The 16,297-nt window shown below is 32.7% G+C and overlaps 1 pseudogene; it reads right to left on the bottom strand.

Annotated features, from left to right (window-relative positions):
• Positions 1–3,256: 3,256 nt before the first annotated feature.
• On the bottom strand, positions 3,257–15,619 carry LOC113058821 (protein FAM131A-like; annotated as a pseudogene).
• Positions 15,620–16,297: the final 678 nt, after the last annotated feature.

Below are 16,297 nucleotides of genomic sequence, written 5' to 3'. Positions count from 1 at the left end.
GATGAAGCATATTTTTCTATTATTATTATTATTTTTTCAAATATATAAACTTTCCTAAATCAAGAGACATTAACTTGAGAACCAAAAGATATTAAGTCTTGTTTTCTGAAGAGATTAAAAAAAATCCTAATAGATTTTTTTTTTCTTAAAACAAGAAAACAAGATAAAATAAAATAAAATGCCAACATGATCAGAAAAATAAACTTATTTCAAAGGGAATACACAAATATTTTTCTCAACTTACAGGCAATTTATTTTAATAAAAAAAGTCTGATCTATAGCGTCTCATTAATGACATTAATACTGTTATCATGTTATTACTCTGTTTTTATTAATTAAAAAATAATTATTTGAAATTTCAAACTACACAAACCACACACACACAAAAAAGGCAGTGATGCAAATTTATACATTCATTTACGTCCAAATACATCTAAACGTACATATTTATTTTTGACTAAACAACATAAATTTCACTCTAAAAAGCAAAATAAATTCATTTTGCTTGCATAACCTTGTTTTACATCCAATTCAAGTTGACTAAATAATAGCGTAAATATCTAACCATTCTTAAAATTAAGATATATTTACATAAAAATAAAAGCCTTGTTTTCTAAAAAAAAAAAAGAAAAAAATAGAAAAATAGAAATCAAGACTATATATCTTATTGTATTGCATCCTAAATAAAAATGTACCTTTATTTAATAATTTTTTTAATATGTGTACTGGAAAACGAGACAAAAATAGTTAAAAATTTCAATAGTTTAGAATTTCACACTGAGAATTTATTTATTTATTTTCAATATTGATATGAAATTTTATTTGAATATCATTCAATTAAATTTACAGAAACATATGAGAAGTACTTCATTCCTTTAAGTCTATAACTCTTGATTAATCAAAGCCCACATTCATGAAACATATATATTTATTTAGAACAAAAGGAACAAAGATCACTTTAAAAAAAATGTTTACTAAATAAATAGATTTTTTTGCTTAAACATTTAATTTCAGATCTAAAAAGTGATACATTTTTCATGCTGCGATGATTCAAGAAATAGTGAAATATACAGTAAAATCATTTTTACCATTTAAAATCTGTGAATATTTTTGTGGAAACTGTGATGCATTTTATTTTTCAGGATTCAGAGATGAAAGGAAGGTTCAAAAGAGCAACATTTATTTGAAATAGAAATGTTTTGTAACATTATAAATGTCTTTAAAGTGTTATTCTTCACACACACAGCCGCTTGTTGCTTCTTCTCTGTGTTTTGATATTTATTTATTTTATTAAGAACACAAACAAGAAATAAAAAATTAAATTTCATTTCATTTATATATTTTTTCAGGTTTGGTCTATATTTTCAATGCTTAGTGGTGATGATTTGTCACTTTACATTCAAGCAGATATCCAGACAGAAAAGAGTCGAGAGTGAAAGCTGTAGACTCAGACTGTAACGTGTGTGTTTCGTTCACTATCAAGGGACTGAAGAGACACTAATTAAACGCTGGATGAGAGACTTCAGTCCACAGAGAGAGTCACTTCCAGAACACAAACCTTCAGAGACCCCTGAGCGGATCTAATTAAGAGACAAACGCAAGTTTAACACACACTCAGTGTCGTCTTTGGCCTCAGGAAGGTGTCACAGAAGGGGCTTCACTCCGTCACAGTCCAGCGACGTGATTGGACGGTTCAACATGCATCACAACAGACAGCATCAGCCAATCAGAGTGACATACAACTCAAGACACTTTTTATAGTGTTTAACCTTAAAAAGAGCTCATCTTTACAGAGAGAGAGAGAGAGAGAGAGAGAGAGAGGGGATAAAGGACAAACACAATGAGAAAGAGTGAGATGAGAGAGACTGAAAGTGAAATGTAAATGAGTAGCCCCTTATGCAACTTATTATAAAAAATGTAATTATTTTGCCTATTTTCTAACTACTAAATACTTTTAAGGAAAAACAAATGTACGTGTTCATTTAAAATTAAAATAAGGGAAAAAGAAAAGCGAAATACCGAAAAAAAAAAACAATGTTGAAATTTGTACACACACACACACACACACACACACATATATACATATATATATTATTTATTTGTATATTTTTTTTTCAAAGATATATTGGTAGAAATATGGCCAAACTTAGAAAATATTTTGAAAAATATATATTTTCTGGAATATAGGAATAGAGAATGAAACGGGAAAACAGGACGACACTTGTTGTGTTTGAAATAGAGTCCAAGAGATGAATCATAATCAGACTGAAAGCAGCTGCTGGCAAAAACAGCATCAGAGAGTTACATAAACGACTGTAGAGATGCTTTTGATCATCAACCAGAGACAAGACACCAGCTGAACTCACTACAGTCACACAAATATATAAATTATAAATATTATAAATATTATATATATATATATATATATATAAATATATAATATATAATATAAAATATATATATATTATATATATAAAAATATATTATATATATAACAATATATATATATATATAAAAATATATATATATATATTTCTTATTATGATTCATTAGTTTATTTATTTAATTATTTTTTTTATATGCCAATAGCTTTGTTTATTTTTTGGGGAAACTTTATGATTAATTAAATAAAAAATAAAAATAATAAAAATAATAATTATTATTATTACATCCACATTTGCATTCAGACCAAACGGAGGCTAATGTTTTAAGACTGGAAATGTTTTGAGTTGCCCCCGAAATATATTTTGTATATGAAGTTTGAAACTAAATATATTTTCAAGTTCAAAAATGTATTGTAATATTTAAACGTACATTTAGCACATACTTAAAATATTTTTTTTGTTATAATTTAGGGTTTTATGTTGATCTTATGTTCTGAAATGAGTGTATTGCATTATTTTAGTGTTTGTATTTGTGTTTAATAACTTTAATATTTAGTCACTGGTCTATCAGTTACAATAAATCAGGCCCCTAAAAAAAAAAAAAAAAAGACATATCAATTTTAAATCAAGATTTTCCCCTCAAAAAATATAACACTGTCATCTTTTCCTCGTCCTCTTGTTGTTCCAAACCTGTATGAGTTTCTTTCTCCTCCATAATTTCTCAGTGGATCTCCATGGTAACACAGGAACGTCGGAGAACAAAAGTGGCCCTCATAGAAAAACAGAGAGTGCTTGACATTTACCGAACGCAAAGAACAAAACCAGGACGCAATTACAGCGCACACAAGAGACAGAAAGAAAAGGGCCATTAGTTTCATTTTGACATTAGTATTATTTTTTCCTGATGTAGACAATATCACACAGTGATAATTCAGAGACAGAAAGAGAAAGAGAAAGCAATAAACAAGCATCTTGTGAACAAACCTCGGCGTTACTCCAAATTCACCGCAAAAACCACACGATACAAAAATAGAGCAACTCTCCGAAAGTTCTTCGAACTGACCCACATTTACAATTCAACAACACTGGAGCAACTCTTAAACATTCATCGCGTTTCGTCCGAGGACGATAATGCTTTAAAACATTCCATTTAACAAACCATATAATAAAAATGTATAATAATAATAATAATAATAATAATAATAATAATAATAATAATAGAAAAACAGCATAACTTGATCGTCAGTATTCTTACACAGTTTTGAAATGTTACAGTATAAACATTCGGTATTCGCACGTCACTTCGTAAAGTTTTGACGTAATCAGCAAGCCATGCCAACCAGGGAACAGGCATCATGTGATCAAGACCCAGAATGCAATGGGGCCTGACGTCACATGAGGAGTAGGGTTACACAACAGCCAAATCCACAAACCGTGCTAAACGACTGGACGTCCAGATCCTAACACTTATGACTTCACGTTCAGTTCGGGACTCGCGACACATGCGTGATAATGAGGTCGACATCAGTCTTGCGTTCCTCCGTTTAGTTCGTCAAAATGTTTTTTTTTGTTTAGTTTTTTTACGTGAGCCTGAGAATGAAAGTTTCAGTGTTTTTGAAAATACAGAATTAAAACGCGAGCAACATAGCGCCCAAAATGCAAATAAGTGGGCGGGGTCCAAAAATGCAAATCAACAGGCGGAGCCCGAATGCAAATTAGTAGGCGGAGCCTGAAATAAACATGCTAGCCTGGCTGAGAGGCGTCACTGTTCTTCACGCTCTTCTTCCTCGTCGAGTGAAACCACGCCGGATGAAGCCACGTCTGACTCCTTCCTGCGCGCAGAATATTCCGGCGGGAGGCAAACTCCGCCTCCACAGTCCTTACAAGGCATGTCCTCGTCTTCGAAAGTCTCTGAAAACATTTCAAAGCAACAGGGGGAGTGGCCTCGCCTGTGCCCCGCCCTGTGTAGGCGGGCTAACAGTAGCTCCTCCCCTCCCTGAAGAACACTGAGGATCTTGGCGGTGAGGTCTGCGTCCGCGTGACGCCTGAGATCCCGAAGCAACGGGTGTCTCTCGTCCAAACTGCACATGCTGGAGCAGAGCGTGTCCGACGGCGACCCCGAGGGAGGTGAAAGGTCAGCACCCACGCCGCTCTCTGCCTCACACAGGCCACGCCCCCCAGGTGAGCCTGACACACCTGAGTATGCAGGAGATCCCGCAGGTAATGAGGGTACGTGGACAGATCTGAGAGGAGACCACAGGTGCGTTAGAATCACAGCGCTGCAACAAATCAATACTTCAATCAATATCATTAGGGATTTTACATAAATATAATTGGCATAAACTATGTTGCATTTTTTTTTGATTGAAAGGAACCTTCACCATTATTAGGTTGAGAGTTTCTCTTTACCGTATATTCAAGATTGGCCTACAACAGTTCACTGACGCTGGAAGTACGTCTGATATAAACCTGTGAACTCTAGCTGTACAAGAGATGAGAAACTCCAGTCCCTTCACTCTCTACGGTCTGAACAGAACACATTAAACTTGCAGGAGAAATGAATGCTGGGATATCGCATAGCAGGGGAGAGCAAACAAGAGAAAGAGAGACAGAGAGATGTTTTCTGAATGAAAGTAGGGCACTAGGACAGTAACATCTGTGCTGCATTTCTGCTATTGGTTTGATGGGAGAGGAAACGAAAAATGGATAAGGATGCAAGGAAGACAAATACACAGAAAAGCTGAAATTATATCTATCTGACGACATGAAAATAATGTTTTGAGATGAATGTGTAATGTCCTGATTTTATTGTTGTGTTATATATATATATATATATATATATATATATATATATATATTCACAGATTACACTATTCCATTTAAAGCAAATGAATGACTGAAATTAAATAAAAATCAATTAATAATAAGAATAATAATAATAATAAAAAATGTAAATAATTAAATATGACTAATATAATACAAATAATTTATATTATAATGTCTAGTATTATAATTAATAATAATAAATTCCGATATTATTGAAATAATTTAAGGTGAGAAATAGCTACCTGTGCTCTGTGTAACAGACTCGTTTGCAGGCAGAAAATCTTCATCATAAGAATCGTCATTAGACTCGTCCCCATCCACTGAAGACCAGGCACGAAGCTTTGCCTCTGCGATGGCAAACTGCTCTGCCACTCCTGATGAAACACACACAGTTAATGATCATATCTCATCAGATTTAAACTAGATCACACACAGCAGTCCTTTGATCAATGTAGCAGAGGGTGGGATGCGTCGCCGTGGATACAGGATGATTGATTTTTCTTATTGGCTGCCACATAGAAGCCACGTTTGATTGACAGGTAATTTGAAATTGGACAAAGCCTAGATCACAGCAAATGTCTTCGATGAGACAGGAAGTGACCTCAGCACTGATGAGCGGCAGTCACACACACACACACACACAGAGCTCTGTTCAGACATGCTCACATACAGTATGTGGTGACTGGGTTAGAGAGCCAATTAGCTAATTAAAGCTCTCTCGCTCTCTCCCTTTCGCTCACTTTATAGACGGAGCACTTTTTTTTTTATTTACCTCAGAAGCACTTGCTACACACCCACACACACACACACACATATAATAAAAGCAAAAAAAAAAGACAAAAAAACGACTGAAAATGATTTACAATTCTTAAGAGGTGCTAAATAAACAAAAAATACATTAAAGCTAAATTATTAAAATATCTATAAGGTTAAACAATTTTATAGAATAATATATATAACTATATATAAATAATTAATGTCAATGGATGCATAATAAAATCAAATACAATGAAATAAAATAAAAACATAGCTATTATAAGAAAGAAGTAAAAACTACAACTTTTGTTCTGAACCAGCTGTACCCGAAAGACTTGATTGACCAGCATTAAAGCAGCATGAACCAGTACGGAAATTAGCTATTAATGAATTTAACAAAAAGGAATAAACTACTTGGCTGCAAAAATCCTCCTCTAAACTCACATCATTGGTTGAGTCAGAGGTTGACATGTCAGGCTTCTCAAACAAACGGATCTGTTTCTCTCAGCAACTTTGCTTGCAATAATTCATAGATTTATCCTTCCATTCATCTTTTACCCTTCGCTGAGGCTTGGTCAGCAAACACTCACACACAGTGAGTTTTGGCAAATTTCCTAGAGTTCGATTTTATCCACCGAGTCACTGAGTATGTGTTTCTACAGAACCGAGAACACACACACACACACACACACACACACACACACACGTGTTCACAAGGACATTCACAAACTTCAGCTGTAAGTACACAATCCTCACACACAAACAAAATGACATGAATACTTCTTCACTTTATGAAACGGAGAACGAGATGTCAGTGCAACATTTCTCTCATCTAAATCGTTTGTATGTTTGGATGACATTTTTATCCAAGGCACTTTTAAGAAATGCATTTGATACATTCATGCATTCAATGGGAATCAAACCCATGACCTTGGCTCCATGCTTTACCCTTTGAAGATAACAAAAATAAAATACAACAAAAGCAAAACTGCAAAAAGAAACAAAATAAAACTTACAATAAAAAAGCATGGATGGGAATAACTTGTGAGCTTTTTTTCTGGCCTGATAACTCAAAATAAAACAGTAAAATAAATATATATATATAAAGCACATGGATGGAAATACCTGATAAGCTCAGATTGCTGATTTGATTACTTCAAAATAAAATTAAAGAAAATTTAATAAAATAATATAAAAGCAAAACAATGAAAATGTCAGTTAATGCAAAAGCAAGCAAAATAAAATACACATTTTGTATCCCACACTTTGTTTTTCACATTTATTAACAAACATTTTTACATTTTAATCAGGACTAAAAAGTGCAAGATATCTGAAAAAAGTTCTGATTCTTTATTGTTGTTTATTATAGTTGTGGATTTTAAAATTTCTCCACTTCAGAAGCACTTACAAACATCAAAACTTAGAGTTTTGTTCGTCTCTATATTCTGAAAGTTTTTACAGAGGGGTTTGTTCATATACCATTTACATGGTTATATTATTATACTTTATCCACTTGCTTTTGTAGATTTCAAATTACAATATATATCTTTAAAGGCCGTTTACTAAAAATGAGTTTGTTTCTCCACTCCAGTAGCACATGTGAACACCAAACTTAGCAGTTTTATTCATATCTATATTCTGAAGAAATTTACTGAAGGGTTTGTTTATATATCATTCACAGTCTTTTATAGAACATTTTACTCATAAACACCTAGTAAAATTGTGTTTTTTCTGTCCGCTGATAGTATTTTCTGATTTATTCCGTCATAAAAAGAGAAATCAAAAATCCCAACGATAAAAACCTTTAACGCTAATGTGTCAACAAATTAAAACAGGAATTTTGAACCTGGCTTAATCCAATGTTCAGATTTATTCTCTGGAAATATACGCAAGTTAGTGCAAATTTGTTCAGATTGAGGCGCATTTAAACATAAAATTTGAGAACTATGAAAGTTTGCTATTATTTAACATAATCAATCAACTGGGTATCAATCAAGTGGTATGCATTCCATTTTATGCAATATTCATATCTTTCCTTAATTAAATACAACAAAACACAAAGCATGTTAAGTTATTCTTTTACATGAAAAAAAACGTATTGAACTTAGACAAAATTTCTATTCTGTAACTTAATTCAATACAATATACCTTAATGAAAGCTTTTGATATGGTGACATGGCTAAACTACTGGAACTGATGAAATAAGGAGCAGATCTCTAGCGGTCACTGACCTGCAGCGAATCGCGCCTCCTGCTCGCCCTCGGTCAGATGAGAGTATGACGTGAGGTGTGACTCGAGGGCGATGGGTGTGTCGCTGGGTTTACACCAGCCCTTCCACTCGATCAGGTGAGCCACACGGCCATGTGCCATCGCTGTGGGCTTCGTCACATGATCTTTGACCACCTGAGAGATGCCTGAACACACACACACACACACACACACACAGAGAGAGGTGAGTGACCCTGATGCTGCATAATACACGAGGAATAATCCAGGTCACCGTCATGCTGTCAATCAGGACACAAAGGACTCCTCACATGCAATGAAAGTGTGTGTGTGTGTGTGTGTGTGTGTGTGCCATGAGGTCTAGTGAGCTGTGATCTCTTGTATTCACAGGGTGTGTGTGTGTGTGTGAGAGAGTCCAAAAGACTTGAGAACAATACAGCATCTCAACAGAGACGCTTCTTTTTCAAATCTATTGTTATTTGCCATTATTGCTGTAACTTTGTACACTACCATTAATCAGCATTTAATTACTGCATTAACTATTGAGAGGGTTTTAAATAAGATACATCACCTACAACGGAAAACTAAATTAAACTAAATAGATATTTGACTATCGGTTAGCATTAATCAGAATTTTAATTACCGACAATGTTATAAAAATAGTGCCATGCCTTATTATAAAAATGCAATGATGCAAGTTTTGTTTTGTGAACAAAAAAAGTTATTAAACTAGTTATTAAGAGGACAAAACTTGGTTCAATACTGTAGAGAAGGATTTTAAAAGGTGTTAAATTAGCATTAAATTACAATGTTAATTATGGACATGTTTAAAAAAAAAAAAAAGGTGAATCACCTACAAAAGCAGCCTAAAATAAACTAAACCGATGGATGTTTGACTATTGATTGATATTAACAATCAACATTAAATAACTGCATGTAAATATTGGCAAGGTTTTAAAAAAAATGCATCATCTACAGCATCAGCTTAAAATAACCTAAATATACTGGATTTTTTTTTTTTTTTACATTAATCTGCAAGAAATTTATGTATTCTGACTATTGACAATGTTATAAAATGGTGCTTCACCTACAACAGCAGTTTAAAATAAAGTAAATAGATTAAGAAAAAGACTATTAGTTAGCATTAACATTAATCAGGATCCCATGAGGTTTACATGTAAATTTAATGTGGAAAAATGCTAGTAAATTTCAACTTAAACCCCAAGTTACACATTGAATTTTTGAAGTAGAAAGACTAAAATACTTGAATAATCGGTTTTATTAACAACTCCAAAAAAACTTAGTTTTTGTATTTGTATTAGTGGATGTGCAAATACATTTTTATAATTTGATAACAAATTTGTTAAATTTACCGTGAAGTGAAGATCTCGCCAGCGCTGCGATCTCTTGAATGGTGAGAGCTCGTCTGGATTTAGGTAACATGTCGTTGCTGTCCTCAACATTTACCTGACAAGAGAAGACAAAAACACTGAAATAAACCTCTTTTTAATCTTATACTCAAACAGTTTCATTTCAATGACAACAACATTTTCCTTTTCTGCATTTTTCCTTCCAGAGCTAACGCTACGCATGATAATCATAAATACAAATATTCTACAAAATTCAGCTTAAGAAATAAGACCAAACTATTTTGTATATACACAGCTCTATAAAAGATTCTTTAAATCAGTGATATTTTAGTGAGATACTAGTATATTTTTATTTATATTTTAAATGAGTTTTTATTTTTCATATTTCTATTTATTTTAATTTTATTTAAGTTTAGTAATTTTGATGTGTTTGTCACTTTTATTCGTTTAAATAAATGTTTATAGCTTTTATTTTAGTACATCAGTTACACAAATTTTCATTTGGAACCTAGCTGAAATATTTCATTTAAATTAATTTCAAGTAACGAAAATGTTAGTTAAATAGTTTAGTTAAATAGAATAACCCTGCATTAAATGCACTTAATGTGATCATTAAAAAAAAATCTTTCAAAATTACAAACAATTAAGTTGTAGTCAGGATTATGCAATATTGGTAGAAAAAAAATCCCACTACAAATTCATATTAAGTCATGCACAAAAATACTTATATACGTAGTACTAAAATATATGTTTTTATACATTACTTAATATATTGTAGAAACATTGTATAGCTGCTCTGCAATGATTTTGTATAGTGAAAAGCGCTTTGTTAACGTTTTCTGTAGCAAATGTGAGAAATGTGAAATCTCTAACATTGAGCACTAGCAACAGCTTCTTGATTTTTCAGCAAAATCTCAGCCTCGAAATGCAGCTTTGCTCTTGAGGGATTCTCACTTTAAGACCTTCACGTCTCGGACTGTACAGCAGCTTACAGTGCATGCGCGGGTATGCATGCATGTATGTATAAGGTCACAAGTGTTTCTGTGTCTTTAGTAACCCGAGGGGATGCGTGGTGACACATGCACCTGGCGTGTTTGAATCCTCCTGAGCATGTGTGAGGTTACTCACGAGGGTAAATGCATTAGCCAACACGTCATGACACACACACACACACACACAGAGAGCATCGCCTACTGCCCTACTGAACACGGAGCTGAGATTCAGTCCCTGAAGAGCTCAAGCCCAGGAGAATGGAGCTAAATCAATGAGTCGTACAGAAGAGTCTGTTAAAAGATCTGTCCTTTTACAATCGTCTCGTTTACTAAAACTGTAGCTGATGACCTTTTACCTCAATACAAGACTGACATCGACCACAGCCCGGACACTAACTACAGAACAGAACAGAATTCTGAACACAGTACAACGGAAAATACCAATCCTGCCTAGAATGGAGAAAACAGCAGTAGATTGGAATTAAAAAAAAAAAAACAGAGCTGAATAGAATATAGAATAGAATTCGGAAATTCAGTGCAGTAGAAATGGAAAATGTTAGTCTATCCTAGATTAAGAAAATTGTACTAGAGTGGAATAAATAACAAAACAGAGCTGAATAGAACAGAAGCACTGCAGTACTGTAGAAAATAGTCTAGAATAGTAAAGTGGAGTAGAATATTATATAATATAACAACAGAATATAATAAAATAGATTAGAATAGAATTTCAGTGCAGTAAAACGAAAAAAAAAAAAAGGCCTGTATAGCCTAGACAAAGATAATAGGAGCAGAGTAGAATAAAATAGAATTGAGCAGATTGGAAGAACTTCAATGCTACTGAATAAAGTAGAGTGCAACAAATTAAACCAGAGTTTAAAATAGACTAGATGACTAGAATAGAATTGCAGTAGGACATAAATTAACAGTCTTGAATAAATGGAGAGAATACAAGAATAGAATAAACACCAAAGGTGTTGACCAGAATAGAGTAGAATAGGACAGAATACAATCAAATAGATCAGATTAGAAGTAACCCAGTGCCGTAGACTGAAAATAGACTAATAGAAAACAGCAGAAGACTGGAACGAAATAAACCAGAGATCTGATGACCAGACTAGACTAGAGCACAATATATAATAACAGAAACAATATTAAAATAATAGAATAAAATAGAAAATATTTCAGTGAAATAGAATGGAAAACAATAAACCTAGATGGATAGGAGTACAGTAGTGTAAAACATTGTAGAAATCGAAATGAATAGACCAGATTAGTTTAGATTAACATAAAATAAAATGACTTCAGTGCTGTAAAACAGATAATAAAACCTAGACTCACACACACACACACACACACACACACACACACAGAGAGAGAGAGAGAGAGAGAGAGAGATCCACAGGTTCTATGGATCTGGTTTTACTGATCGGTCAGTCTATAAAAATACAGACGCATCTCATCATCAGAGCAACAGACAGTGATTCATTCCACACACACACACACACACACACACACACACACACACATAGACAGACGACTAGTAAACGGTGATACCGGCTCTCCGCTCGCTCCACACAGGAACAAAAGCTTCTCCATGGAGTCGGTCGTCAGAGACATGCCACGTCTCGCTCACACCTCGCTCCTCGGCGGGAACTTGGAAGGAAACGGGCATTTCTATAGCAACCAGTCGCCATGGAACGGTTTCTCCAAGGATACGGCGGGATGGATGCTGGATGACGTCACATGCAGCACGTCTGATCAGACGAGAACCACACGTTACACACACAGCCTCTCTCTCTCCTGCACACAGCACACACTCCCATCATGACACCCGTCTCTCTCTCTCTCTCTCTCTCTCTGATGTTCTACAGTGTTGCAGCATCACACCAGTGTTATTAACAGTGTCCTCGTTACATGTTCTTACTATAATGATAACAATGCATAATTACACACAACTAACCATAAACCAAACCCTCATCCTAACCATCAAATATAACTCCGTACTTGAATGTATAATAGCTACATTGTAACAAGGACACTCAAATAAAGTGTAACCTTATATTTTATATACTGTAGCATCATTTATGTTACTATTTATCCTTTATATCAGTGGCAGTGTTATTTTTGTATCATTGATGAACTACTATAGTTGGTGGTAGATTTAAATTTGTAAAAAAATGTACATTTATTTCTTACAATAATATGATTTTATTTTTATATTTTTTGTTTATTTTAATTTTAAAGTTTGTCATTTCATTGCTAGATGTATCATTTTTATAAGTTTTATTTTCATAGTTTTTAAATTAAATTTTTAGTTAATTTAGTGCACTTCTTTAAACATTAATTCACGTAATGTTAATTTATTTATTTTTATTTGTTATATTTTTAGTTAATGAGAAAAGCCCAAATCAGTGGTTCTCTACTAGTAAGTCTGAAAAGAAAGGACAAAGCTAAAAACAACTAATTTCATATTTAATAATTGTATTAAATACATTAATTAGAAAAATATTTAATTTTTTAATAATCTAATTTCCAGTTATTTATATTTATTTTGCACTTAAATTTAAAAACAGGATTCCTTTCAAAAATATATAAATAAAATAAATAAATTTATTAGATATTTATAGTACATGTGTACTCCACTTTTCTCTACTCTACATTTCTCCACTTTTTTTAATTTAATAAAATATATTAGTATACACAAGCTATACATTGTATACGCAATATAAATATACATTTCTTTCATATATATGATTAGAAATACATTTTATTATATAAATGCATACTTAGTGTGATGAAATTAACTTATAATATTTTTATAAATATTTAAAATGTATTTAATTAAAAAATATTAAATAGAATAATTTTTAAAATGTATTATTAATATTTACTTATAGTATAAATTACTATCTCCAACTCCTTTTAAATACTAATTGCTTTGAGAAAGCTCTGACAAATATGAATCGCTAAATTAATTTTAAGGCATAGAATCAATTTAACATTTGATTTAGTTCACATTTTCCCAAGTTGAGTCAAATGGGTCTCAATTCCACAAAACTGAAATTCATAGCATTGTGTCACATTGTAAGCTTGAATTTTTCAACCAAATCAGATCAAATAAAAGCAGATCAGTGTCACAGTCAAACAAAAAAAAATCTCAAATCCAAGACTAAACTAAAGCTGACATCCTAAAGACGTCTTACTCAATGTTGCAAGGCTATTAGTGCAGCGACGCCACAGATTCCATTAAGAACCAATTACTTATTACTCAGAATGACTGGTGAATGATTAGAAAACTAACTAGTGAACATTTAATGAAACTCATAGAGTCTTGTGCAACTGGCCCAATAACAACTAGGACGCTCCGGTTAATTAGGTCTTTATCAATCCGAGAAACGCTGAGAAAATATATTTCTGCCTTGAATGCAGAGTCAGAAACTCCTAATCAGCTCTTATCTGACAGAAGCAGCGCTCGACAGCGTTCGTCTTTCACAAGTGAGGATGTTTGGAAGACGTGATGTTATGTGAATGTAGGCTTCCTCGACCGCTAACCGTATAATCCTGACAGAAATAGCTCGTGAATGGCAGGCCTTGGAGCGAGTGGCCCACTTTTTAACAACACAGGGTTGTGCAAAGTTTTTAAAATCAAGTTTAAGACTTAATGTTGCACAAAATTAATACTGCATGCCATTACAGAACAAATTCTCAAATTATTTTACTTAATTAAACAGATTAGTGGTTCATCAATATTGATGTTTTTGCTTCCCATGACAGGGAGACCTAGAGAGAGAAAAAAAGAGTTTAGTTTGACTTAAATGGCAGATTCCATTGATTTTGTAACCAAAATACCAGTAATAACCAGTGAATTATAATTTTTGTTTTATCATAAGACCAAAATACATGAGGACTCTTATTTTGAAATATATATTCTCTACTACTTCTGGATGCTTATTAAAAAAGACTAGAAATATATTTACATACATGGGTATTTGGTTCCAATATAATTCCTAAAATACTAATAATATATAAAAAAGTATTTATGCAAAATGACAGGCTTTAATCTTTAACAAGCATGAAATACAACGGGACTCTTATTTATATGTATATACTACTTCTTGCTGCTCATCCAAAAAGATGACACATGGGAACCAAGCTACATATAATAATAATAATAATAATAATAATAATAATAATAATAATAATAATAATAAAAGTATAATAATGGACTTTTAATCTTAAACTAGCCTGAAATACATATGGACTCTTATTTTGAAATGGATATGTTTTAGGTGCATCATAAACCATTATTAGGCATCAATGCTGAACATTAATAATATATATAATATATTTATATAATAATTTAATCAATCTATTATAATAATAAAATAACTGAATTATTAATAAATGTGTCAAATTTAATTGAATCACAGCTTTTTGACGTTTAATAATCACATATTTGTATAACGGCGGGTCTGCTTTTACGTCCCCATATTTAAGACCTCTTAAAACAAGTAAGACTTGAGACTTTTATGGCCTTAAATTTGATCAAACCAAAATTAAAGGGATACTTTCTTGCACAGACTGATTGTTTTGCTTCATAAGACCTCAATATATCACCAGGAGTCACATGTATTCATTTTGTGTTGCTTTATATGCTTTTTTGACTCTCAAAGTGCCCGTTCCCATTGACTTTAATTTGATCACTCATCAAGGAGCACGATTTCAGCTCTAAATCTTCTTTCCTGTCCTACTGAAGAAAAAGTCACCTATATCTTGGATGGCCTGATGGTGAGTAAATGAGTGTACTGTCCCTTTAAGACTTTTTGAGGAGTGGCACAAACACCGTGAGATGAGAGGAAGGAAAGCGCGAGTGCCGTTTCCGGATGCTGTGAAGTAAAAATGGACATGGAACAGATTGAGAGCAAACTTTGGCACCTTGAGGAAACGGTCCGAGTGCCCAAATGTCGTGCCCAGGCCGAGCGCCAAACTGGTCCGTGTGTCACCCAAGAGCGCCAGGTCAGAGCAGGAACTCCCCGGGCTCAGGTCCACACCCAACCTGTCACCCGCCACTGTGTGTGGAGAAGAGAGGAGGAGCGACTCACTACTGCCACCCACTGCCCTGGAGAGCAAACCTATAATACACCACTGCTACTGCCATATTCAATACATAGATCAATTAAATTTAACTATTATAATAAATATTATATTAATATCATATATTAACATAGTTTAATCATAATAATAATAATAAATTCGGAATATAAATATATATAAATATACAGATAAATATTAGATAGACATAAATATAGATAGGGTAACCAGATGTTTTTTTTTATTTTTATTATTAAATTAAAACAGAGCATTTTGCTATAATACAAATATACACAAAACAAATCTGTTTCTTCCTCGTAACAATGAGAAACAAACTAAACCCATTTATTGTAACAATAGTATTTTGGTTCCATAAAATATCTTGGTACTGGGATATTGCATACTTAAAATATTATATTCAAATCATTATTTAAAATGTTATAACACAATTAAATATTACAATATTATAATTTTATTTGCATACCAAATATATATTATTAAAAATATTAATATGATGCCGTTCAAAATAATTTTATTCATAGATTACATTATTATATTATAATTTAAAATAAATAAAATATATATTAAATATATTATATTTATAATACGAAATTCTATATTATAATAAATAGTTAAAATAATATAAATTACA

This window comes from Carassius auratus, chromosome 40, assembly GCF_003368295.1.
Source record: "Carassius auratus strain Wakin chromosome 40, ASM336829v1, whole genome shotgun sequence".
Classification (NCBI taxonomy): Eukaryota; Metazoa; Chordata; class Actinopteri; order Cypriniformes; family Cyprinidae; genus Carassius; species Carassius auratus.
Note: the sequence above shows the minus strand (reverse complement) of the source record. Positions and strands in the feature narration are given on the sequence as shown.